We start from the raw sequence: 26,271 nt of genomic DNA, 5'->3' as shown, positions 1-26,271 counted from the left end.
TACTCGGGAGGCGGAGGTTGCAGTGAGCTGAGATAGCTCCATTGCTCTCCAGCCTGGGCGACAGAGCGAGACTCCATCTCCAAAAAAAAAAAAAAGAAAGGAAGGAAGGAAGGAAGGAAGAAAAAAAAGAAAGAAAGAAAGAAAAAAGAAAGACAATGTCACTGTTCACACTATTTTTTTTTTTGTCTTGGAAAAGATGTGTGTTAACAAGTAATGAGTTTCTTATTTTTTATATTATATATTTTATACATATTTGGGATGGAGTCTCACTCTGTCACCCAGGCTGGAATACAGTGGCACAATCTCAGCTCACTGCAACCTCCACCTCCCTGATTCAAGCGATTCTCCTGCTTCAGCCTCCTGAGTAGCTAGGACTACAGGTGTGTGCCACCATGCCAGGCTAATTTTTGTATTTTTTTTTTTTTTTTTTTTTTTTTTTTTTTTTTTGAGATAGAGTCTGGCTCTGTCGCCCAGGCTGGAGTGCAGTGGCGCAATCTCGGCTCACTGCAAGCTCCGCCTCCCGGGTTCACGCCATTCTCCTACCTCAGCCTCCCGAGTAGCTGGGACTACAGGCGCCCGCCACTGCGCCCGGCTAATTTTTTTCTATTTTTTAGTAGAGACGGGGTTTCACCACGGTCTCGATCTCCTGACCTTGTGATCCGCCCGCCTCAGCCTCCCAAAGTGCTGGGATTACAGGCGTGAGCCACCGCGCCCGGCCTAATTTTTGTATTTTTTAGTAGAAATGGGGTTTCATCATATTGGCCAGGCTGGTCTCGAACTCCTGACCTCGTGATCTGCCTACCTTGGCCTCCCAAAGTGCTGGGATTAAAGGCCTGAGCCACTGCACCCAACCTAAATAAATATTTTTAAAATTAGAGTTTGAATAAAAGATTCAAAGGAAAATTGACATATGTTCTCAGTTCAAAAAGGCCTGGAGAAATCCCCATATACTCACCCTTATAGATCTCCTCTCAATATTGGAGGCTATAGGGACATGAAGAATATAACTATTCCTGCTATGGTGTGGGCTACAGAACAGTACTGTAAATGTGAGACGTAAGGCCAGTAATCCGTTCTTCAAAAAATAAAAAAACACAGAAATGAGCCATATTATATCTCTTTATAGTAGGAGGGACATGCTTGTTCGGGAGGGACTTTACCTGCTTCAAACAATGCCTATGAAAGAAAACGCTCTTCTTAGATAACAATAGAGAAAAGCACCAAATAAGATTCGGAAATGTCACACGCAATTTGTAGCCCAAATTATAAGCTGTTTCCCCTTACTATACAATCTTTCAGAGAAAATGAAATGTGCCCCATGGGAATAAATAATAGCTAAAGCTAGCCAAAAATATGGCCTTTAGAAAGAGAAACAATAAAGCATCTATTATTTTTAGCAATTTCTCATTGTTTGTCTTGGGAGGGTGGCTTTTCACATTTTTCCTCCTCCTTTTTCTCAAAAGATTCATTTTCAGATTAGTCATAGAGGGCTGGCAAAATGCTGAGAAGTTGAAGGTATTTCAGAGCCGTCTTCTGGGGCAATGCTCCAAAGCTTTTCAGGGAAAATGATGCCACCCTAGCCTAGAAATCTGTGCAAGCAGCAGAGTTGAAGTAAGGCACAGAGCAGAGACCTTGGGTTACTGACCCTTGCCATTTAGCTGCATCTGGAGCTGACTTTCTCTGCACTATAGGGAGGAGTTTTCCTAGCAATAGCAATGATGAAAAACCTGACACAAATTAAATTCTCGAGGACAATAAATGCACATGGAAACAGAAAGGAAGAAACCTTTTAAAAGAAAGGAAAGAAAGAAAATGTGCATTAGAATATGTTTCAGAAGAAAAAAAAAATCCCATAAAAGTGGTAAACACAGGCTATATTGTAGTATTACGGATTGTTAAAAAGAGCTCCCTCTCTATAAAATGGTACAGCTGCTGTGGAAAACAGTACGGCAGTTCCTTAAAATATTAAACATAGAATTACCATGTAATCCAGCAATTCCACTTCTGGGTATACTCATAGAATTGAAAGCGGAACATGAAGAGCTATTTGAATACCCACATTCATAGTAGCATTATTCATAATAGCCAAAGGACAAAGTTGTCCAAGAGTACACAGGCAGATGAATGGATACACAAAATGTAATCTATATATATACACAATGGAATATTATTCAATCTTAAAAAGGAAGGAAATGCTAACATATGCTACGACAAGGATAAACCTTGGAAACACTATGCTAAGTGAAATAATCCAGTCACAAAAAGACAAACACTGCATTATTCCACTTTGATAAGGTGCCTAGATAGGTTATACTGATAGCAGTCAAATTCATAGAGACAGAAAATATAATGATGGTCGCCAGGGACTAGGTGTATGGGAGAGGAGAATGGGGAGACCTTGTTCAATAAAGATCGAGTTTCAGTTTCAGAAGAAGAAACGAGGTCTGGAGATGGGTGGTGGTGGTTTTACAATGATGTAAATACACGTAATGCCACCAAACTGTACACTTAAAAATTGTTAGGCTGGGTGTGGTGGCTCACACCTGTAATCCCACCACTTTGGGAGGCTGTATTGGTCTGTTCTCACACTGCTATGAAGAAATACCCAAGACTGGGCAATTTATAAAGAAAAGAGGTTTAATTGACTCACAGTTCTGCATGGCTGAGGAAGCCTCAGGAAACTTAGCAGCAGGAGCGAGAATGAGTGCCCAGCCAAGGGAGAAGCCCCTTATAAAACCATCAGATCTAGTGAGAACTCACTCACGATCACGAGAACAGCATGAGGGAAACCACCTCCATGATTCAATTATCTCCACCTGGTCCTGCCCTTGATGCGTTGGGATTACTTCAATTAAAGATGAGATTTTGGGTGGGGACACAGCCAAACCATATCAGAGACCTATGGGAGAGGATCCCTTGAGGCCAGGAGTTTGAGACCACCATGGGCAACATAGGGAGACCCCATCTCTACAAATAATTTGGGCATGGCGGTGCATGCCTGTTGTCCCAGCTACTTGGGAGGCTGAGGTTGGAGGACCACCTGAGCCTGGGAGGTTGAGGCTGCAGTGAGCTGTGATCATGCCACTGCACTTCAGTCTGGGCGACAGAGCAAGACCCTATCTCAAACAAATGAACAAAGAAGAAATGGTAAAATGGTACATTTTTTTACATATGTTTTACCAAAATGAAAAAGTAAACTGGAAAAGAAAAACAACAGTCCCCTCTGCCCCTTCCCTTGCACTGGGGCGCTTTCTGCAATCTGACATTGCTGAACCTGAGAGGTAGAGTCCATCTCCCCTGCCCTCAGATCCAGGTTGGCTCTGGGACTGGCTTTGACTCACAGAATGTGTTGAAAGTGACATTCTGGGATGTGGGAGTTGAGGTCTTAAGAAGCTTTGGAGCTTCTGTTTGCATCCTGGGAACCCATACACCATGTAAAAAAGCCCCGCCAAGCTGGCTGGGTAGAGAGGCCACATGGAGAGAAAGGCCCTCGCAGGATGAGAGGCCACGTGGAGGAAAACAAAAGTACCTCAGCCACCAGCCAGACACAGGAACCCAGCCACGCGAGTGAGGCCACCTTGGATTCTCCAGAACCAGAGCAGCTGCTCCAACCAACAGCACATGGAGCTGAGCCTTGCCCCAGTTTCTGAGAGTAAGCAATGGGTCAGTTGTTGTTCTAAGCTATTACATTTTGAGGAGGTTTGTTTCACAACAATAGATAACAGAAACAATCACGCAAATATATGCCATTGAATAGAGAATTTCCCCTCATCTTATTCTACTTCTACTGTTTATTACATTCATCAAGTCATTCACACATATTCATTGAGTACCTACTGTGTAGCACGATTTTCTTGGCATTTGAGATCTATTAGACGATGAGTCAAAGGCCTCTGCCCGGAGAAAGCTCACATTTTAAAAGGAGGGGATGGCAGTAAATAATAACAAAGTAGATGGTATGTGACAAAGGAAGTGCAATGGAAAAGGAAACAGTAGAACAAAATATTAAGGATTGATATCAGAAGAAATACAGATACAGGCATTCCTAGTTAGTGGGCCTGTACCAAGTCTCTTCTGTGAAAAGATAATTCGTCTTTTCTTTCTTACAGTTTTTGTTATCTGACCTTTTCTGATGATGCTTTAGTTTTAATTATATGTAATCACTGTGCTAATGGAAATAAATATCGGCAACTCAGTTCATTATCTTGATTACAGAAAAAATATTACATGTTCTTATCATACTGCTACTACTATTTAAAAGAAACTTCATCTGCAGACAAAACCTTGAGGACCTGGAGATCCAAAAACTGCAGGATTCCCATCCCAAATTTAAAAGGGCTTCTGTAGATGTTTTATAGTCTTTATGCTGAACTTGTATCCATCATTGACATTTCATCATGCTTAATGAGTTAACTGCTCACAGTCTATCAGTTTCATATAAATTCGTGGTTAACACCACAAGCTTTGGTGTCAGACAGGCTTTGATTTGAGTGCAAGTTCTACCATCTACAACCTGGTTGACCTGCTCCCTAAGCCTCAGTTTCCTGATCTATAAAATGGGAAAATTTTACCAAGCCTCACAGAGTTAAGGATTAAATGAGATGGGCAAAAACATAAAGCTTTTAGCCTGTGACCACAAAATAAGTATGTGATTATGATTTTATATAATATGTAAAAAATATATTTTATAAATATATACAATATTTTTTTAAAATAAGTTTATATTTTATATATATTATATAAAACCAATATATAAAATATATTATATACTTAAATATACATTTCATATATTATATATAATATATAAAATATATTTATATTTTATAAATACATATATTACATATTTAATATGTTGATAATATATATTATACATATTATATAAAACCAATGTGTATATATTGGTTTTCATCCATGGCTTCTAGCTCACAGCTCCCATGACTCTTGTTAGTCTTTTGTTTTAATGTTGGAGCACTTTAAGCATCAGAAGCAGGCCTCAGGAACCAGAATCCCTCTCTCTCGCCTTTTCTTGTCCTCCTTTCCCCTGTCCAAGGCAGGACTCTGACTGTGAGTCAAAAGACCCTCATTCCAGAAAGCATCCCGCCCCATACCCTAGAAGAAGGAATGCTACACAGAGAGGAGGCCAAGACAAGTCTAAACAAACAGGCCTTGCTGGGTTTAGATCATGTGCTTTTTGACCAATCACATGTCTACACTTGTCAATCATGCCTACGTGATGAAGTCTCTGTAAAAACCCAAAAAGACAGGGTCTGGAGAGCTTCTGGATAGCTGAACACACAGAGGTTCCTGGAGGGTGGTGTGCCCAAAGAGGGCATGGAAACTCTACACCCCTCCCCCCATGCCTCGCCCTATACATCTCTCCATCTGTATTCTTTGTTATATCCTTTATAATAAACTGGTAAACGTAGCTGTTTCCTGAAGTTCTGTGAGCTGCTCCAGCAAATTAAATGAACCCAAAGTGGGGGTTGTGACAACCACAACTTGAAGCCCTGCAGTCAGAGGTTCCAGAGGCCCAGGCTTGCAACTGATGTCTAGGAGTGAGGGGCAGTCTTGGGGACTGAGCCCCAATCTGTGGGACCTGACACTATCTCTAGGTAGAAAGTGTCAGAATTAAATGGGAGGACACCTAGCTCGTGACCGCTGCTTGGGGTCTAGGGAAAAGCTGCCCCACATTTGGTCACAGAAGTCTTCTTCTGGGTTGATGATTTTTGTGGTGGTGGTATAAGAGTAGAGGAAAACTTGGTTTAAGAGAGTTTTGCTCAAGCCTGTAATCCCAGCACTTTGGGAGGCCAAGACGGGCGGATCACAAGGTCAGGAGATCGAGACCATCCTGGCTAATACGGTGAAACCCCGTCTCTACTAAAAAATACAAAATATTAGCTGGGCGTGGTGGCGGGTGCCTGTAGTCCCAGCTACTTGGGAGGCTGAGGCAGGAGAATGGCATAAACCCGGGAGGCGGAGCTTGCAGTGAGCTGAGGTCTGGCCACTGCACTCCAGCCTGGGTGACAGAGCGAGACTCCGTCTCAAAAAAAAAGAGAGAGTTTTTCCCTGAAAAATAAGCATTAGATAAATGTTACCTATTATCATTTTCTTTTCTTTCTTTGCTTTTTATTGAGACAGAGTCTCACTCTGGTGCCCAGGCTGGAGTGCAGTGGTACAATTTTGGCTCACTGCAACCTCCGCCTCCCGAGTATCTGGGATTGCAAGTGTGAGCCACCATGCCCAGCTAATTTTTGTATTTTTTTGTAAAGATGGGTTTTCACCATATTGCCCAGGCTGGTCTCAAATTCCTGGGCTCAAGCGATCCACCCTCCTTGGCCTCCCAAAGTGTTGGGATTACAGGCGTATATGTTACCTATTATTATGTGATTATTCTCAGAAGGTATTCTCAGGCATAAAAATCATGATAAAGAACAACAGTCAGGGCTTGACTGTATAACCATGGAATGACTCATCACTGGACACTTCACAGGCCTCTGCAGATCCTACTGGAGCATGAAGGCCAAAGAGCTCTCTTATCAGATTCAAAGAAAGCTCAAGCCTACAGGTACCTCCCTGGACTAACTGCATTCTGAAGCTAAAGTGACCTTTTAATTATGCATGATCCCTGTGCAGGATCAATCAGAAGGAGTCAAGTTGAAAGCCAGGATCAGATACAAAACAAGACACTCTCCCATATATTGGAGTATTTAAGACCCTCCTGTCTAGAATAGTCCTGAGACTGAACCCCAGAACTTGCTCTGCCCTCTAAAAAGGGAGTATTTCTGACCCTGGACTAGCAACCTAATGACGAATGTAGGTGATTTTCTTTTGGCAGAGAGGAGTTGGGTGCTGTCTGGCATCTGAATTCCTTTTATTTAAAGAATTCTGCTTTATGAGGGGAAAATACAGCCTATTTCACACCAGAGACAGTGAAAACTCACAACCTCACTTGCGAACTCTCCTGGTAGCTGGGGCATAGGCGTGAACAATCAGATGAATTTGCAGAGTCTAGAATCTGGGTCTAATAGTACAAGAGATCAGGGATGGGGGTGATGAAGTGGTTCTTTTAACTGACCATCCCATGGGCTCCCAGGGTCAACAGGGCGGAGACCAGGTCAGCACACCAAGGTATGTGAGCTGAAGCCTCCACCATTGTGCAGTGAAGCTGTGTCCATGTGGACCCATTCTTGGGCATGATTCTGGCTGTCTGACTCAGTAGAGTGATTTTTTAAATCAATCTTCACTCAGAGCCTGGTTCCCCAGCCTAAGATTCAGTAAGCTTCACGACATCCTTTGAATAACTATCTTACTGCTTAAATGAGTCTGACTTCGTGACTGTATTATTGCTTGCAGCTAAGAACATTGACTGATATACCACCTTAAAACAGCTAACACTGGATGAATGCTGACCACATGCCGGGCAATGGGCTTGGCATCTCATGCATGGTACCTTAATTAATTCTCACAACCACACTGCAAAGAAACCATTCTTGTCTCTATCTGAGATGAGAAAACTGTTACATGGTTGAAATGGAATTTGACTTCAGGGTCCTGTAGTACAAAAGCACACTCAATTAACTACTAGTTCAAATTCTAACTCCAATCCCTTGTTATCTAGGTCTTCAAAGCAAGAATTTCTATTGTACCTACTATATGCCAGGAACTGTTCTAGGCATTGATGATAAAGCAGTGATCAAAACAAGCAAAATTTCATGCCCCGATTTATGCTTACATTGCTGACTGGTTTTCTTTGATGAGCCTATGGTCTGTTTCTGACCCCAGCCTAACAACTTAATCTAACTCCATCTAACCTCACAATCCCAGCTCAGTAGAAAGAGCCCAGACCAACAATAACATGCATATGTTGTGGAAAACACGAAGTTGCTCCAGATGTGGCTGAACCATCACAGAGCCTGCATGCAGTCAGAATCCTTCTCAACACAGCTCTATGGGTAGGCACTCCAGAATGATCAAATCTGCCATGAGAGATGAATTATAATTGCCATCTCTATTAGCTTTTAATTGCTATATAACAAATTATCACAAATTTAACTGCCTAAGGTAATACCCATTTATTGCTTCATAGTTCTATGGGTCAGAAGTCCAAGGGGCTTGGCTGAACTCTCTGCTTAGGGTCTCACAAACCAAGCACTGGCAAGGTGGCCTCTTATCTAGAGGCTCTGGGGAAGAGTCTGCTTCCAAGCTTTGAGGCTGTTGGCTGAATTGATTTCTTTGGAGTTGTAGGAGTAAGTCCCCATTTTCTTGCTGGTTGTCAGTCAGGGGTCACTCTCATCCCCTACAGGCCACTCTCAGGTTGCTGCGTGTGGCCCCTCCATTTACAAAGTCAGCAACAGCATGTCAACTTCTTCTTGTGCTTTGACACTTTCTGACTTCCCCTTGTCCTGCCAAGCAGAGAAATCTTTTTGCTGGTTACTCTTTGCTTTCATGATTGGATCAGGCCAACCTGGATGATCTCCCTTGTGCTTTTTGCAACATAACATAACACAATCATGGGACTAACACCAGGGATGAAGGTCAAAGAAACCACTTAACATTCTGCCTACTGTATCACCCTGAGCGTAGGCCTTCTTTATAGTTACAAGTTTAAATAGTTTGGACACAGCCAACCTCACTGAGTTGGGTTTTATATGTTTACTTAAAAGCAGGGCTACTCTCAAAGTGACATGAGAGCAATGGCTTGAAGGATACAAGCAAAAAAGTGACATGGGGGTCTGGGAGAAGGGCATTCCAGGGAGAGGGAGCTGCAAGAGCAAAGTCCTGAGGCAGGAACTCAGCTACCATGCTTGAGGAACAGCAAGGAGACCAGGTGTCTGGGGCAGAGTGAGTGAAGCAGTGGGCAGTAGGAGACAATGTCACTGAGGTTCTGAATCCACTGGAGTTCTGAATCACACAGGCCCTACTAGGGCCTTGCAGGACAAAGTAAGGAACTTCAGCTTTAAATCTGAGAAAAATGGGAGCCTCTGTGTGACTGTATTCTGAATTACAATTGGTAGCATCCCTCTGGCTACCATGCTGACACGAGACTGTAGCAGGCGAGGGTAGTAGCTGAGAGAGCAGTTACGGGGTTGTGGGAATAATTCAGACAAGAAATAATGGTGGCTCAGATCAGGGTGGGTAACAGAGGGGCTAACCTAAAGTGGTCACATTCTGAATATATTTTAAAGGTGATACCCACAGGATAACAGAAAGACAAAACAAAAGTAGAAAGGATTTTGGAGTCAGTAAGACCTGTTTTAAATTCTGACTTCAGGATCTGTAAGCTACGTATCTTTGGGCAAACCATTAGAACTTTCCATACTTAGTTTATTGGGTGGTAAAATAAAATAGGGCATTCACATAGACCTCATGGGTTTTTGTAAGAATTAAATATGGTAATATGTTCTGGAATCTAGCAGGTGCTCCAAAATTGTCAGTTTTGTTTTCCTAGTTGCTTTATAGTGCATGCTTGCTATTAAATGCCAGATCCCTCCCCCTCTTATTATAACCTCCTTTCTATTTTTCCTAGCCCTGCCCTTAAAAGAATACATGAAACCCAACTCAGGTTACAGTTATAAATGGGGAGAGGAGGATCGACGCAGAGAATCTGTCACACCTTGCAAGTTTTTTTCTTGACCTCTTAAGTTCAGGGGTATATGTGCAAAATGCCAAGGTTTGTTACCTAGGTAAATGTGTGCCATGGTGGTTTGCTGCAAAGATCATCCCATCACCTAGGTATTAAGACCGTCATCCATTAGCTATTCTTCCTGATGCTCTACCTTCCCCAGCACCTCCCCAACAGGTCCCAGTGTGTGTTGTTCCCTCCAATATGTCCATGTGTTCTCATCATTCAGCTCCTACTTATCAGTGAGAACATGAGGTGTTTGTTTTTCTGTTCAGGTGTTAGGTGGGTGAGAATGATGGCTTCCAACTCTACCCATGTTTCTGCAAAGGACATGATCTCGTTCCTTTTTATGGCTGCATAGTATTCCATGCACACCCTACAATTTAATCAAACGGTTAAATAAGGGTGTGAGAGGCTCAAAGAAGCCCCCAAGTGGGAAAAACATCTTAAAGCTGCTGGCCAGTGGGTGCAAAAGTTGGAATTAAAAAGTTGGTTTTGTGTAGGTACGGTGGCTCACACCTCTAATCTCAGCACTTTGGGAGGCCAAGGTGGGAGGATTGCTTGGGTCTAGGAGCTTGAGACCAGTCTGAACAACACAGTAAGAGCCCTGTCTCTACACACACACACACACACACAAATTAAAAATTAGCCGGGCATGGTGGTGCACACCTGTTGTCCTAGCTACTCAGGGAGCTGAGTCGGGAGAATTGCTTGAGCATGAGAGATTGAGGCTGCAGTGATTCATGACTGTGCCACTGCACTCCAGCCTGGGCAACAAAGCAAGACCCTGTCTCAAAAAAACGTTGGTTTTTCAAGTGGGACCCCCCCCCCCACGGCTATTAGAGTATCTCTCCAGCATGGAGGAATGGCTCACTTTAAATGAGCTGTTTGTTCAGTGTGAACAAATTGAACACTTGTTAAATGAAAATATTAAAAGATACTTAAATCTTAGGTGTGGGGCTTTGATATGGGGGTCTTCATCACAGGCTTCCCAGGTTCCAAGAGAATAATCTCGCTAATGTAGTAGGAGGCATTAAGAAATCAGGCACCTGCTATTGATGTGGCAGAAGTGTTAAGGTCTTTATTATTACATTTTCCTTACCTTACCACTTAACTAGCTGTGGCACTTTGGACAATTAGCTTGCTCCTCAGGTAATTACTGAGCAGATTAGTGATACATATAAAATGCTGTATAACAGTGCCCAGTACCTAGCAAGTAAACAATAAACGGTTAACCATTATTATTATCAACAACATTTCTATCAATAAAAATAGTTTCTGGGCGTGGGACTTTCTCTCGGAGCCTTGCTCACAGATGCACAGCTCTATTTTTTCCTTTTTTCTCTCTCTTTCTTTCTGACATAGGAAGTGTCAAATTTAGTACACAGATCCAAGAAAAAACTTGAGACGATTTCGTAGAAGGCCATTTAATAACACTGTTGCCCTCAAGTTTGACTTCTTTCCTTCTGGTGCTAAATATACTAATTCCTCTTTCTCTCCCTACCCACTGCCACCAACAAGCATACTCTCCGTTGACCCGTCTGAGTGACTCACACAGTTTGCCGTGATGCATCTGGAGCTTTTCAGATTCCTGCCTTCTCCCAAACCAACACAGATTTGTGTCATCAGCAAATTCCACCAACTTGCCAGTGAGAGAGCTGACATTTACGTAGCCACAGCTTCAGGCAGCAGTGACCAAGCTGGTGAATTTCTAATGAGAAAGGTGTGGGTCTTCAGGAATAAATATTTGACAAGTGAAAGTTTCCAGAGGAAAATTAATCATTTTAACCCATTCTCATTTTCCTTTGTTCTTTGTGTTTCTCTTACCTTCCACTTTTTTTTTTCTGGCCTATAGAGCTATAATTGGCTACCAGGGTTTCTTCTAAGGGACCAGTCAGGGTGGCGGAGGGCAGATGGAAAGGGGTAGGGAAATGGTGTAACAGACGAGGCTTGTTGTAAGATGGGTGGCTATGGAGGGAAAATGGCAGAATGCCTTGCTATCCAAATTATTGAGCATCACAAACAATAATTTACAAAGGTGCAAGGTGGTGCTAAATGAAGAACAATACTACTTATGCCTGTCCAACCTCCTTTACCTCTTCCAGAAAGAGCAGCCAAAGTTTCCCTTAGGAACATCCTCCTTCCTCAGTTTTGGCACGAATGTCAGTCGACTTCCATCCTTCCTTGCAACCAGGCACATGGCCCCAGTGAAGCCCATTTAGTTCTTTCTTGTGTGATTAAGAATTTTAGGTAGAGGCACAGATAGAAGAAGTTGCACCAACAAATATTAGTTCCTACTTCCTTGATCCTTAGGCCTTGTTCTTCTGAAGTCTGCTTTTTCTGCTTTGTCTTTGAAACTGTGAGGCACTCTCTATCTTTCCTCTTTACTGAAGGTAGCAGAATCAGTTTTGTCGCTTGCAGTCAAAGAATCCAAAATGATATAACCTCTAAATCTAGCCTTTCCAAGGACAGCATATCAGTTCAGAAAAGGAATAAAATGAGCATGACTGTATTTACCAGGTGTGCCCTATTATTTATGGCAGGCGAGGAGCTATTTTCAAGGCAGCAGGAAAATTGGCACTTAGGCTATCTGAGGGTTAATAATTCTCATTCTTTCTGCCAGTTACTGGGGAAGAGTGGAGATGAGAGGGAAGCAGAAGGGCACAGATGTAACTGATAGACTAGGACTCTAGCGGGATTAATTAAGTTAAGCTTGTGGGTTTTTATCAGCATACAAGAAAGGAACAGTTTGAAAGAAAAAGAGATGTATGTCAGAATATATAGCTATGGATTTGCAAGTGTCGCATAATAGAGACATCTTAGTCAAGGATTAGGTTCTGAAGTCCGAATATAAAGCAAAAATAATGTAGACTTAAAATTAACTTACACCATCTCTTGAATCTCTAATAAGGTACAATAAAACTGACGATTCCATACAGGGATATATTATTATAACAATAGTATTACATAGACTAAAATATACAATGTATTTAGGAGTACATATGCAGAGTGTAATTTTACATTGTTGTTACTTACATAAGACAGAATCTGAAACACATGAAATCACTTTGAGAAGCAAATGGGTTCCATAAGACTAGATGCACATCTCTTGTCTCACATCCAATGTGAGACATAGAATGGTGGGCAGAATCGCCTGTAGTATTGTGTTATTTTTATTTTGGGAGGCAGGTGAGTGGCCAAGTATCTAGATAATGCAAGTTAAAAGAGTAACATAATGCCTGTGATCTTAAGAAGCAATCTCCTTTATCAAGGAGACTTGGCTACAATTAGGTAAGCTACCACCAGTTTGCATAATATTGGAAACTTCATGAGGTCTTCACACAGTTAGATTCCTGTAGGCCTTGAACACTAAGACATACAGATTATTCTAAAATTCTTTGCTTGCTTTTGCATCCCTGAATGAAAAACACATACAACTCTAAGAAAATATTTTGACAAAATGCGAAGAGAAAATTCTGAATGGAATTAAACACACAATATGAAGAAAGAGATGCAATGGAAAAAGGTAGATACGATGATGTGAATTACCGGTTATAGCACCACAAAATAGGCCTGAAAGAAACCTTAAAGATCATGTAATTTAATTTTTTAAATCAAAATGCCTAGTGCATAGAAGGTACTCAGAAAAGGCCTGCTGAGTGAATAACTTGCCTTTTTTTAAAATTAGGAAACAACAATGGCTAAAATAATTATTGAGTCCATAAAGCATAATAGAAAAAGAATAAAAAGGCAAAAACATAGGGAGACAAAAATATGAGAAAATAAATGGTGACACTCCTTTCAACATAAAAATGTCAGTTAAGAAATACAGAATGAATTCATATTCACGATTTTTGGAAAATTATCATTTTGCAAGTCCCAATGTAATAATTCATTTAAGCAAGAATTATCAATGGATGCTACAAAAATTGGATGGAAAGTTTTTAGAGAACGAGATATTTTTTCACACAGATTACTTGTTAACTATAATTGATAAAAGTTACCTCTGCAATGGAGAGATCTGGCAGACATCCCCTTAATCAAGTGATCAAACTAAACATTACCAATTACAGGACAAACAGACACTATGTACTTCCAGCAACAATGTAAGGGAAGTACACAGCATCACCCATGCAATATTCTTGCCTAAAAATGTTTATCCTGATTAGAATCATAAGGAAACAGACAAATCCAGAATGCAAGTCATTCTATAAGGTAACTAGCCTGGACTCTTTAAAAAGTGTCAATGTCACAAAAGACAAAAAACAGGGAACATTTTTCTCTATAAGAGATTAGAACGTGACTACTACGTGTAATATGTAAACCTTGAATGAATCCTGAGGTTTTTTTTTTCTTTTAAGGCATGAAAGGACATTTGGAGAACTACTGGGGAGATTTGAATATAGACTCTATATTAGATATTATTGAATTAACACAGTATTTCCTGGGTGTGAAAAAGGTATTGTGGTTACATAGGAGAATATCCTGGTTCAGAGCTTATACATCCTAAAATTCTTCAGGTAAATGAGTCAAAATGTCTGCAAATTACTTTTAAATGATTGAGCTCTGAAAAAGAGTACACACACACGGAGAGAGAGAACAAGAAAGCAAATACAGCAAAATGTTAACGATTAGTGAATGTAGGGGAAGGGTATAAGGGTATTCTTGTGCTATTGTTTCATTTAAATAATTTTGACAGTTTTTCAAAATTAAAAGTTGGGGAAAAATAACGAATCAAGTTCAGAGAAATCTTTAATACAACCAAGTTGCTGTCCATATTGTCAATTTGTAGCCTAGCCTATCCTTTGGTCTTCCCTCAGACTTTAATAAGGATATTCTCATTAACCCAGAAGCTATCAAGGCCTAGTAAAATTCCAAGTACCTATGTCAAAAAAGTTTGTATCCAGAATATACAGAGAACATGTAAAACTCAATAATAAAAAGACAAGCAATGTCATTTTTTTAATTGGCAAAGACATTTCTCAAAAGAAGATATACAAATGGCCAATAAACACATTAATAAATGTTCAATATCATTATAGCCACTAGGGGAATGCCAATCGAAACCATGAGAGAGACCATTGTCCATACACTAGAATGGCTGTAATTAAAAAGATAATAACTAGGACTGATGAGGATATGGAGAAAATGGAACCCTCATTCATACATAATGGGAATGTGAAATGGTGTAGCTGCTTTGGAAAACAGTTGGGCAGTTTCTCAAAAGTTAAGCATGAAGTTACCATATAACCCAGCAATTCCACTCCTAAAAAAATACCCAAGAGAAGTGAAAACAGATGTAAACACAAAAACTTGCACATCCATGGTCACAGTGGCATTTCTTCCTAATAGTAAAACAGTGGAAGCAATCCAAACATCTATTGGCTGTGGCATATCTATCCAACACAAGATTATTTGGCTTAGGTAGTAAAAAGGAATGACATATTGATACATACTTGTTATGGTTTGGCTGTGTCCCCACCCAAGTTTCATCTTGAATTCCCATGTATTGTGGGAGGGACCCAGTGGGAAGTGATGAAATTATGGGGGCGGGTATTTCCTGCACTCTTCTTGTGATAGTGAATAGGTCTCATGAGATCTGATGGCTTTATAAGGCAGAGTTTCCCTGCACAAGCTCTCTCATTTTTTGCCTGCCACCATCCACATAAGATGTGACTTGTTCTTCCTTGCCTTCCACCATGATTGGGAGGCTTCCCTAGCCACTTGGAACTGTAAGTCCAATTAAACCTCTTTCTTTTGTAAAGTACTCAGTCTTGGGTATGTCTTTATCAGCAGCGTGAAAATGGACTAATACAAAACAACAACATGGATGAATCTTGAGAACATTATGCTAAGTGCAAGAAGCAAATCGTAAAAGACTACAGATTGTATAATTCCACTTACATGAAATGTCCATAACACACAAATCTATGAAGATGGAAAGTAAATTAGTAGTTGTCAAGAGCTTGGAGGAAAAGGAGACTGTTAATAGGTACGAAGTTTCTTTTTTGGGTGATGAGAATATTCTAAAATTAGATTTGTAGTGATGTTATTTACAACCCTGTGAAGATGCTTAAAAAACAGAATTGTATACTTTAAATGTGTAAATTGTATAAATGAATTTTATCTAAGTAAAGCTGCCTTAAAAAGCATATACAGTTGACCCTTGAATATAGCAGGAGTTAGGGGTGCTGACCCCTGGACAGTAAAAAAAAAAAACTATCCATAATTTTTGACTCCTCAAAAATTTAACTACCAATAGCCTATTGTTGACTGGAAAGTTTATAGGGAACAAAAACAGTCATTAGCACACATTTTATAGTTACGTGTATTATATACTATATTCTTACAAAAAGAAAGCTAGAGAAAAAATTGTTATTAGAAAATCATAACGGAGAGAACATACATTTACTATTCATTAAATGGAAGTGGATCATCCTAAAGGTCTTTATTCTCCTTGTCTTCACAGTTGAGTAGTCTGAGGAGAAGGAGGAAGAGGAGGGGTTATTCTTGTCTGAGGGGTGGAGGAGGCAGAAGAAAATCTTCCTGTAACCTGCACAGTTCAAACCCGTGTTTTTCAACGGTCAAGTGAATGTGTGTGTGTGCGCGCACATGTATACAATTATGTCTAAAGTGTTTGCAGGAAGCTTTTCCCCTAATTTTTAATCTTTCTATCATGAGATTTCTTTCTGTTTGCTGCAACTCAGAGATAAGTCTCCATTTTCCCATCTAAACTTTCTACTCTAGACCTCTGGCTTAGTAGATAGACAAAGAAAGGAGACAAGAAGCATCACTCTCCTTCCTCCCAGCATCAGTTAGTATCAAGTCACTCTGAGTTCCTTCCTCCCACGCTGGGAACATAAGCACAAGGCACTGACTGATCAGCCAGGACCAAATTGTCCCTGGGCAATGATCACACGTACAGAATCAGGCTCGAAACTGCTCTCAGAGGCAGCTTGCCTCTGAAGCATCTGCTTTCTTAGACGAATTGGGAGTTTCAGATTAGGAAAGAAGAAACCAGGTTTTTAAAGGGCTAGAAAGTGGTTTATGTCTGCTGAGAAGAAAGGAAAAAAGAGAAAAAGGAGAGGAATGGAACAGGCAGGGAGGAGAAAAGGGACGTGTACAGGAGGTAGGAGTAGTCACATGATGATTTAGCCTGTCCAGCACCCTGTCCTATTCCTGGGAATAGCTCTCTGATTTTCCAAGGGAAAAGGCTCTTTCCTGTGTGTCAGTCCACTTGGCTTGGGTGGGGCTGAAGCTTAGCGTCAAGGGAGGGTCCATGACCCTGGTCTCAGCCAATCAGTGCATTCATTTTCTTTCACACCGTGTTTAGCTCAGGGGTGAGCACATGACCCAACTGGGCCAATGAGATTCAGACTCAGGATTTCTGTTGGAAGTTCAACGAAGGAGGAGAATCTGTGAAGATTTTAACCAAGAGCAGCTGTCAGCAATCTAGCTAGCACAAAAAAGTACTTGCCTGATAATGCAGATAAAAGAGGAGGTTTTATTGCATGGTATCATATGGGACCCTGGGTCTAGAAGCTAGAATCCCTGAGAGTTTGAGCTACTTTGTTCATAACTCCCCCTGTGCCTCCTCTGTCCTTCCCCCCGGCTTAAACCAGTTTGTATTAGTGTTCTGCCCCTTGCAATATAAAGAATTCTGCTTAACGTGGAAGGCAATCAATAAGAGTTCCACCAGTGCTTCCCTTAATGGTCACCCAGTGACAGCAACACAGTCTGTGATGGTCAATTTTATGTGTCAACCTACCTAGACCACAGTACTCAGATATTTGGTCAAATATTATGCTACATGTCTCTATGAAGGTATTTTTTTTTTAGATAAATTAACATTTATATAGGTGGACTTTGAGTAAAGCATACTATTTTCCATAATGTGTATCAGCCTCACCCAACCAGTTGAAAACCTTAAAAAGAGAAAGGCTGACCTCCTCCTAAGAAGAGGGAATTCTGCCAGCAGACTACTTTCAGACTCAAACTACAACTCTTCCCTGGTCTCGAGCCTGCTAGCTAATTCTGCAGATTTTGGACTTGCCAGCCTCCATAATCACATGAGCCAATTCCTTAAAATAAATATCTTTCTCTATATATTTATGTGTGTATACATATCCTATTGGCCTTGTTTCTCTAAACAACCCCCACTAATACGCAATCAAATGGTGATCCCAAGACAATGTGTGGGATTTCAGAGTTTTAGGTAGGAAGAACACAATGTTTGCATTCCTTTCCCCAACTTTACCTCCATCTTCAACAACAGTCATACCCACTGTACACCAGGTTCTGTGCAACATCTTTTGCTTTCTTACATCAGCCTAACTCACATCTAATATACCATTCCCATTTTACAGATCAACAAGAGATTAAGTGACTTGCTCAAGGTCAAAATGCTGGTAACTGAGAGACCCAGGAAGCCAATTCAGGCCTTCCTTGATCCAACCCAAAGACCTCAACCAAAAGGCAAAGTGGCTCGTTTTCTGGGAGAAAATTCCTGATGATGCTCTTTTCTTTTACAAAGAGTTGGGGCAGCAGATGTAAAGTTATAAGAAGTGAGACCACAGACTGATACTCTACACCATCTGCCCCTTTCCCCCAGCACTGCTTCCCCGTCAGGATCCACTTGTCAATTTAAACATTTACTTGTGGGTACTGCTCTTCTACAACGAGCCACTGAATCAAAAGGCCATGGTTTATGCCCCTGGAGAGTAGGATCTAAGCTCCAATGTCCAAATGCTGATCTAGCTCACTGTGTTCAGTTGATAGACTCACACCTTCTCTACCCTTCCTCTGTCAGGACTTGACTTTTCACCAGGAATTGGCTGTCACATAGTGGCAAGCTGTTGAGGACAGCTCCCTCTGAGGTTTATGCAGAGGTCTACAGGACTCTCTTTTGGTGGAATGCTAGCCATTGCTATCCTTCCTTCTTATGACAGCAGCAGCAGTTTCCACACATCTGGCATTGCCATCCAATCTTCATGACATATGCCGTATCTGCAGACCACCCTTAATATTATTTATTGAGCATAGTTTTAACTGGCTTCTGGCTTTATTTAAAAACTATTTCAATAGAAAGTTTTATGTAATAAATTATTATATATGAAAACCATTTTTACTTGCCATAAATATAACTTGTAAACATTAAATTTTGACAACTTATTCAATTTTTCAAGACACACCTGTTTATCAAAGGCTTTGGGCCTTTGGTTCTCATTTTGTTTGTTTTCTTTTTTAAAGGAGATTACAAGTAATAAAGAGTTGTTAACAATCTTGTAATTCCAAATCAAGATCAAACTAAAAGATATGTCATTTGAAAAGGCTCGAGAGTATATGAATCACTTTCGTTCAGGAAAACCTCTACTGAACACATACTTTATGCCACACCCTGTGCAGGTTACTGTTGACAAACTATTTTAATAAAAGTTGCATCAGAAATGGTTAAATAAAAATATTTGGCATTTAATTCAATTATGTTTCAAAATAAAGGAAAACCTTTCTAGATGCTCCTAAGTGCCAATTTAAATATAGAATTTCTTTTCCTAGTTTGTTTATGCCAGTCTCTTAAAAAGACACCTTCAACTAATGTAACTAAAATGGATAATCTTAAATATTATTATTGCACTGGAATTTATGTAAAAGGAAAAAAAACTTATCAGCACCAACTCAGACTTTCCCCTCAGGTTTGTGGGAGAACTTAAAAGTGTATTAACTTTTTGCTATGTACTTTGTTTAATTTAATGCAGAATTTTTATACCAACTAAAACCACCTTCTTCACCACCTAAAACCATCTCAATGCCATATAAAATCATCTGGAAGCTACTGTGGCATGTGTTCCGTATTTTGGAAACAGGTATGAAAAGAAAACGAAACAGAGTTCGATACCTGGGTTTGAGTCTTTGCTGCCACTTACCAGCTGTGTGTGTTTAAACAAATTATTTAACCTCTCTGAGTCTTCAGTTCTTCATCTGTGAAGTGAGCATAACAATATTAACCTTGTTGAGCTGTTGGGGAATAGAAATGAATAAAGTATGCTAAGCACCTCGTGTAGTGTTTGGTACACAGTAGGCACACAATATATGTTACTACTCGCAATGGGTGGGCATGGGAATCACTGCTGACAACTGGGCATGCCATCTCACGTCATCAGGCATGACATGACAACCTGAAAGCCCACAGGGACAAGGCAGGTCATATGAAAAAGGGAAGCATGCTGGATGGTGTCCTAATAAAGTGGCAATCCAGCGAAGGTTCAATCTTAAACAGGCACCTGCTTGCTAAGCCTCAGCTGACATTAATAGCAAGTAACCTTTGTTATGTTATCACTCTAAGGGGCTAAGGACTTTACACATATGAACTCATTTAATCCTCATAACCCTAGCAGGAAGGTCCTATTATCATCCCCAGGTTGTAAATGAGCAAACAGAGTCACAATAAGATTAAGTAGTTTGTCTAACCCCACACAGCTAGGAAGCGGCAAAACCAGAATTGAAAGCCTGACATTCTATTTCCAAAGCCAATCAGCCTTCTTTATCCACTAAGGGCAATGAGTGGTTCTCAAGCTTTAGGGTGCATCAGAATCACTTCAAGTGATTCTGAAGTGGTTGTTAAAATAAAATTTTAGTGTGGAAGGGCTTGTTAAAATAAAAATGGTCAGGGCCAATTCAGTAAGTCAGAAGAGGAGGAAGGACTGAGAGTATGCATCTTTAAAAAGTTCCCAGGTGATCCAGGGACACTCTGAGAATCACCATTCCAGGCTATTCTTCCTCTCCTAAGGCTGGTCCAGTATTCTAGATCTTCTGACTGAATTACAAGAGGAGCCAGACATGCGGTCTTTTGTATGAGGGCTCACTATATTTAAATTCTGGCCACTAATTCAATATTTTAAAAAATACTATGCAAGCCAACACACACACACACACACACACACAGAGAGAAAAGAAGTTAGCAAGCCAAATTTGGCCTCTAGACTGTTGGTTTGTGATTTCTGCTTTGTGTGTCAGAAGTATTTTTAACACATTTATGCAACAAATGTTTATTGAGCACGTGCTACATGCCAGGGGGACATACTGGGAGCTGGGCATACAGAATGAGAACAAGACAGATGAGAACATCTCTTTTTGTGGAGGTTACATCTGGGATGAGGAAGTGGAGGAGCATGGAGAAGACAAAAAAAAAAAATCGCTAAACAAATCAAGGAGATCTTTCCAGCTATGGTAAGCTCTCTAAAAAACAAACGACAGAGTAATAGGCTGGGTGACTTCCTTGGTTATTTACAGCTCTAGGAGGAGGAAGGGAAAGTGTAACAAGCGTCTGTCACTGAGGAAAAGTAGACAAATAGGAGTTGAATTATGCACCACAGCCAAAGTCCCCCAGGCTGTGGAGGTCAGAACGACACTGCTGCCTGATTTACCTGCTAAAACCAATTCTATGACATCATTCCACCGCCCGTCGATTATTTACCTCATCCCCAAGCGTGGAAGGTCAAACCGCTGGTGTTTTGCAGTCTGCCTCTGCAGGTGAAATTTAGCTTTAATTGTCTAATTGCTACGCTGGCAACGGCTGCCACAGATTCATTTTCGAACTCAGCACAGGTGTGCTCTAGGGCTGATGTTCTATTTTCAAGGACGAAAGGAAGGAATTAGAGAACCTGATGTCTTCTGCTTCAAGAGTTAAGATGAAGTTATTTTCTTCCCCCAATCAAGTCATGTTATCTCATTTTAATTTTCCAAAGTGTCTTCTCATCATAAATTAAACTGGGTTGCCAAATCCCAGAGCAACAAAAATGGAAAGGTAGTTGGGAGGAAGAGAAAAAACAAGTTTGGAGCTTATTAAAGAAAAACGTTTCTGTGTCCTTGAAGTTCGGTCATGATGTAAAGGAGCTGTATGTGATGACAATAAATGAAAATGAAGAGGATGATGACGGTGATGATGATGGTGCTCTTGCTGACCATGTCTGCAACTTACCAAATATTCCCTAATTAAAGCCACAGCATTCTAGTCTGAGGTAGGTAAGCAGCCGTAGGCCTATTTAAACAGATTCAAAAAAGTCTATGTGAATTTCTTAAAATTACTGCATTCTTGATTCCAGCAGGTAATTCACTTTCAAGGAAACCCCTCCCCCACGTTTTTTTTTTTGAAATACTTGGAAGACAGATACAGATTTTACATGTGCTTTAATTATTTTCAAGTCAGCACTAAGGAGATGAGTTGTAGCCAGTGGTATGTGCTTTTACAAACTTGACATTGAATGGAATGAAAATGCCAAGGCAGAGAGAGTTCTTTTAAAAAAGAATGTCAATAAGTAAATTCCGGAGCCTTCTACTACTCATGGTCCATTTCAGAAATCAGCACAGGTCAAACTTTGCACCTGGAAACAAAGCATGCCAGGGTACTGAGTGTAAGAGACACAATCCATCAAAAGGCAAGGTGCACACCTGGCCATTAGCAACACGATTTTGTGTTCTCTGATTGTTTTGGGGTGGATAAAGGCAGCATGGGAAAAAATTAAGATTTGGGTATTAGCTGCACTGGTCAAGGTAGAAGCCCTCAGTGTCGCAGTCTCTTTTCCTATGGAATGGAAGTGATAATGAGAATCACAGCTGCCCTGTCTACCCTCTTCAGGCTGCCAGGAGGATAACATATCATACCACACTGGAAACTAGACAGTGACAATTCTTAAGACAAACTAAAGAAAGGCTGTTATTATCATGGTCTTCTCCCCAGCTGGACTTATGAGCTACTTGTGTAAAAAGAAGACGTCATCCTATGTTTCTTTGTACCTCTTACCACACTGTAACCACATAATGTCAAACAGAGTAGCGGCTTTGTGGGTGTTGTCAATTTGTAAAAATCTTTGTCCCTCTACACAAGAGTTCACATAAGGTTTTCTTTAGTCAACCCAGACAATACATTTAAAATATTATCTGATTGCTCGATAAATAGAAAAGAAGCATTTCAGTTCCAGAATAGAAATAGCATCCCTTTTATTGAGATCTTTGCATTTATTTTCCAACCTAATATTCACAGTAGTCCCTCAAGATGGATATAACTAGCCCCATTTTTGGATGAAGAAACCAAGACTCAGAGAGTTTAAATAACTTGTCCAAGTTTTCACAACTAATAAGTAGCAGAGGTAAGATTTGACTAAATCCAAAGCTCCCACATTTCCCTCTAAGTCATGCAAAGCTTGGTTGGTTGACTGTCATGGCTGTGAATATAAGTGTCCATTATAGTTTAAGTAACTTTTCAACTTACTTGTATGTATTATGCAAAACTTAGTTATTTCTATAAGTATTTTTACAAAAATATTCCTCTTGCTGGGCATGGTGGCACATGCCTATAATCCCAACTACTTGAGAGGCTGAGGTAGGAGGATGACTTGAGCCCAGGAGTTCAAGACCAGCCTGGGCAACATAACAAAACCTTATATCTAAAAATAATAACAAAATTAGAAAAAGAAAGTATTCCTCTTGCCAAATAGACATGGTAATTCTTTTGGTCCAGTATTCAAAATATAAGACTAGTTTTTAATCCTATAAGAATGTAAGAAACCTTTCCTATTGATTCTTCAAATTCTAGAACTTGACTGGGGAGATGGATGCAGGGGTGGAATGATAATGCATAGTGGCAGCTAAGCCAGGACCATAATTATCCAACTCTAGCTCGCTTTAATGAGCATATACCTGGGAAGTTTGTTAAAAATGGACTCCTAACCTCCCTAGCACCCCATTTTGATTCAACATGCTTAGGGCAGAGCCCAAGAGTCTAAGTGTGAACAAACTCCCTGGTTATTCAGATGCAGGTGGGTCTCAGGCCATATTCTCCATAAAACATGTCCAGGAGAATAGGCAGGGAATTGGGAATCAAGAGCCTAGCTTTGCAGCACATTTGAGGCCTTAGACAACTCCACCAAACTCTTCAAATGTTTATTTACAGAAAGCAACTCTGCCTTTCTTGGGTATCCCTGGCCCCCATTTTGGGGAAACTGACTGTACTTCATTTTGCTTCAGAACTTCTTGATGGATAACACTATCTTTTGTTGTATGGTCATTGTAGCAACTCTTACTCACTGGGATTGCCCTGTGCTTTAGATTTTAATTGCAGAACAAACTTCAGATAAAAGACTAAAGCTTAACACTGTAAGGAGGACTAGGCCCATTCCAGCATTTGCATGGTTTTACTATCATCGAAGCCATCCTTGAAGGGCAGAGCCACCAGAAATGACTGCACATTTAGCTAACTTTCTTCTACTAGTGTTTAAGTGACTGCAAGAGCCACTCTCCCTGACAAATATATATCAATAAGGAGGCAGTACAAAACCTGCTTGTTAGAGGGGGATGCCCCAACAAATAATAACTAGGGTCCTTCAAAATTGGCAGTACGGGAAGATTTTGCTAGAGACTGACCTTCTTCCCCATGGGGCTGTGTTTCCCAACCCTATCTGTGCATTAGAACCAACTGTGGGCTTTAAAAATACAAATACGTTCTTGGGCCCCATGCCCAGATATTTTTATTTAAAGGGTCTAGGCAGTTTCAGTATTGGTACTTTTAAAAAGTTCCCCAGGTGAATCTATTATGCAAGAATGTGAACCTTCAAAGACCTTCAAGTGCCAATCATCATGCCAGCATTAGAGAGGCACACAGCCCTTCCTCCTTCTAGCAAAGGATCCTTCCATTAGCTGGAGCACAACTCAACTATAACTCAAATGTTTAGGATGGGGGACTAAGTGACAACATTAGAGTTTATCTTTAAATTAATTTTGACCTAAAACTTAAGGGATTAGACTTTACAGATTTAATACACGTCTTGACACTGAGGTCTTCACTTGATTTTGCTGCCAGAGGGTCATATGGCATGCCTTGAAAAAAGGTTGGGAGTGCCACATCATGGGATAGGCGATAGTGGGGACACTGAGGATTAGATTTTAGTACCCTGTGACATACTGTTGAGTTTGCCAAGTTAACTGGATTTATGCATTTGTAGCTATCTGATATTACTGAACTAACATTTACAAATGACCTAAACAGATTGTTACAAAAAAATCTTTAGATAGGGTATAATTGTAATAATGTAAGCACAAGAAAATCAGAGAGGGGGTGAGTTGATGCATTTTTTACTCCTAATATAAGCTCTTTGAATGATACATTATGAAGTAAAAACAATACCAAGAAGTAGTAACCATAATTTGGTAAAAAGAAAAACAACTCAAAATTTTCAAGATGGCTCTTAAAGTATATATTTTACATACTATTATTGACTATGAACCTTGACTTAGTATTATGTCATGTTTTGGAAGAGAGACAGTCCTCACTGTGCACAGTTCCTATATGCACAAATTTTAGTTACCCTAGTTTAGTTAAATAACACCAGTCTCCCAGCATGATTCCAATTTCAGTTTCCATGGTATTTTAACTGTGAGTAATTTGCATAAAGTACAAGCTTCACTGCTTCAGTCCACAAATTGCTATGTAAATAACAAATGGGGCTGGGCATGGTGGCTCATGCCTGTAATTCCAGCACTTTGGGAGACCAAGGTGAGTGAATCATGAGGCCAGGAGTTCAAGACTAGCCTGGCCAACATGGCGAAACCCCGTCTCTACTTAAAATACAAAACTTAGCTGGGTGTGGTGGTGGGCACCTGTAATCCCAGCTGCTCAGGAGGCTGAGGCAGGAGAACTGCTTGAGCCCAGGAGGCGGAGTTTGCAGTGAGCCAAGATCGTCCAACTGCACTCTAGCCTGGGAAAGAGCAAGACTCCATCTCAAAAAAATAAAAATAAAAATAAAAATGACAAATGTGTATTGTGATCAGTGACCAGTCACATTTCCTTTTTTCAAAGTCTGTCAGTGATTGGTCACTGCATATCTGTTATTCGGTTCACTCTCTGACAGCAAAGCATGTAGCTGTGCTGCCTCCTTGTCTCTCAGTGATACACCTATGCGACATTTTTCAAAAGTAAGTGAATCATCCACCAAAATTTAAAGTGCAGGCAAAAACCAAAAAGTGATCATGCTGAGAGTGAGATTCAAATAGAAAATAGAATTATAGAATTCTATGTATCTTCTAAATAGAATACAATTATTCTAAAGACTATTTAATAACTATTCTATTTAAATAGAACATAATAGATGTTATATCTTCATTACATTACTAGTCAACGGGGTTTGACTATGCAGCCAGAGGTATGTAATAAGGCAAACTTACCGATGTAAATAGGAAAGTGATTGTGACAAGAAGTCACATTTCAATATCTTGAAATTTCTCTGGGAGTTTCTTTTTTTTTTTTAATTGTATCTTTTTATTATTATTATTATGCTTTAAGTTCTAGGGTACATGTGCACAACGTGCAGGTTTGTTACATATGTATACATGTGCCATGTTGGTGTGCTGTACCCATTAACTCGTCATTTACATTAGGTATATCTCCTAATGCTACCCCTCTCCCCTCCCCACAATAGGCCCCAGTGTGTGATGTTCCCCTTCCTGTGTCCAAGTGATCTCATTGTTCAGTACCCACCTATGAGTGAGAACATGTGGTGTTTGGTTTTCTGTTCTTGCAGTAGTTTGCTGAGAATGATGGTTTCCAGCTGCATCCATGTCCCTACAAAGGACACGAACTCATCCTTTTTTATGGCTGC

The 26,271-nt window shown here is 40.4% G+C and overlaps 1 protein-coding gene across 2 annotated transcripts in view; it reads right to left on the bottom strand.

Moving 5' to 3' along the window:
• The window catches only part of PRICKLE2 (prickle planar cell polarity protein 2), a 354,501-nt gene that overhangs the window by 217,396 nt on the left and 110,834 nt on the right, over window positions 1–26,271 (bottom strand). The window lies entirely within an intron of this gene.

Source organism: Chlorocebus sabaeus, chromosome 22 (assembly GCF_047675955.1).
Source record: "Chlorocebus sabaeus isolate Y175 chromosome 22, mChlSab1.0.hap1, whole genome shotgun sequence".
In the NCBI taxonomy this organism is placed as follows: Eukaryota; Metazoa; Chordata; class Mammalia; order Primates; family Cercopithecidae; genus Chlorocebus; species Chlorocebus sabaeus.
Note: the sequence above shows the minus strand (reverse complement) of the source record. Positions and strands in the feature narration are given on the sequence as shown.